The sequence below is a fragment of the Mus caroli genome, unplaced genomic scaffold, assembly GCF_978045245.1.
Source record: "Mus caroli unplaced genomic scaffold, Mus_caroli_1 scaffold_1, whole genome shotgun sequence".
Lineage (NCBI taxonomy): Eukaryota > Metazoa > Chordata > Mammalia > Rodentia > Muridae > Mus > Mus caroli.
Window position 1 is genome coordinate 59,913,252 of NW_028227256.1, and position 1,776 is coordinate 59,915,027.

A 1,776-nucleotide genomic window follows, 5' to 3' on the forward strand; every position below is an offset into this window, starting at 1 on the left:
TCAGATACAGACAGAAGAATCTAGACAAAAGCCTACCATGCTACTGCATAATGAAGCTGAAAGGGAGTGGCCCAAGGTTGTTAGAAAACCAGCCTTAGTTTATCCAGTTACGATACAAGACATACCATCAGACAACAAATGACCCCAAGGTTATAATGAGATTAAATGAAATCCTATAGACATATTTGATTTGATATTTAAGAAATCAGTCATTTCCCATGGTGTGCATTCATCCTATATGAAACAAATATTAAATTCATGGGCAACTCACAATTATCCGCCCCCCCCCCCAAACTGGGAAGATTTGATGATGTTGGAAACAATGGTGATCCTGGTGGAAAGAAAAAGCTAGAACCATAGAACAATGAAAAAGTGATAGAAGCATTAATATTTCCCAAGATTTCTATGTGAAAGTCAATATACTGAATTATAAAGGAAACTTGAATTTGATGATCACACCTTAGCACACTGGCATTTAGCCGCTTTAAATGCTTGGGACAAGTTTGAAGAATCAGAAAAGAAGTTTGAGTCATTTACTAAAATTAGACAAGGTCCAAAAGGAGCCTTCACTGATTCTTTGCAAAGAGTGACTTTAGTTGTAAATAGAATAGTATCAGATTCAGAAGTCAGAAAAATACTGCTTGATTGCTTCTTGGCCTTTTGGCTAAGATCAAGTGTAGAAAAATACTGATTGAATCTTTGGCTTTTGAAAATGCTAATTCAGAATGTAGAAGGATGATTAGACCTTTAAAAGTTAGCTCCAATAGAGTAATGGATTAAAGATACAGCTGATATTGAATCTCATGTTTAATATGAAAATCTGATAAGTAATCTCTAAAAGTATTAAAAAGGAAAAAATGGCAGATGTTTTAATTGTGATAAGCAAGGTCATTTGAAAAGGGATTTAGGCAAGTCATTCATAGAAACAATGTTTTTTTTTTTTCTATAAATAATCCAAAAAGAAGGCCTGAGCCTTCTGGAGTAAGAACAGAAGGTGTAGCAAAGGCTGGCACTGGGGTAATGAAAGCAGATCTACAAGAGATGTTAAGGAAACCCTGAAAGTGCCATCAAGAAATATCCCCAAGGAGCCTCCCAAAGCTCCCAAAATCAAATTCTGTTCAATCACAGGGAGAAAGTGTTAAACAATAAAAAGATCTAAGACCAGAGCAACTAAAACGATGTCTCACTACTGCCTGAGATGAAGAAGACAGAGTAGAGGCCAGAAGATCAACTCTGAGCATATAATTTGAAAAATCTCTTCGATAACCACGTAGAAAGGATAAGAGGACAGATATTGATAAGATGAAAGATACTGGATAGAGATAAATTAGTAGTTAACTGATGATGATCCGTTCACAGGAGACGATAGGCTGAGTATAGAGGGTAAAGCTCCAAGGCTGAGTTCCTAGTCACCCAGTGTCACAGATGCAAAGAAGAACCTCGAGAGGCAGAGGAAGGAAGAGAGACAGAGACAGAGACAGAAAGGAGGGGTGGGAGGAGAATGGGGGTGCAGGAAGCAGCCAGTGAAGTAGGAAAAATATGAGGGCAATATGGCATCTTAAAGATCCAAGTGAAACATGCTTCAAGGGGAAACAGAAACATCAAATGCTGGGTCAGGACAAGGAAAAGAGGACTGACCTCCAGAGCCAGTGCCACAAAAGTAGAGGTGATCAGACACGAGCAGCTCTGGGGAGCTCCTGGGGAGGGACACCACAGGACTGAGTTCAAGGGCAAAGGGAAAGCAGTGCAGTGGGTCACACCTGTAATCCTGCACAT

General features: G+C 39.2%; 1 pseudogene; it reads left to right on the forward strand.

Moving 5' to 3' along the window:
- Window positions 1-644: 644 nt before the first annotated feature.
- LOC115032545 (U2 spliceosomal RNA) lies at window positions 645-789 on the forward strand (annotated as a pseudogene).
- Window positions 790-1,776: the final 987 nt, after the last annotated feature.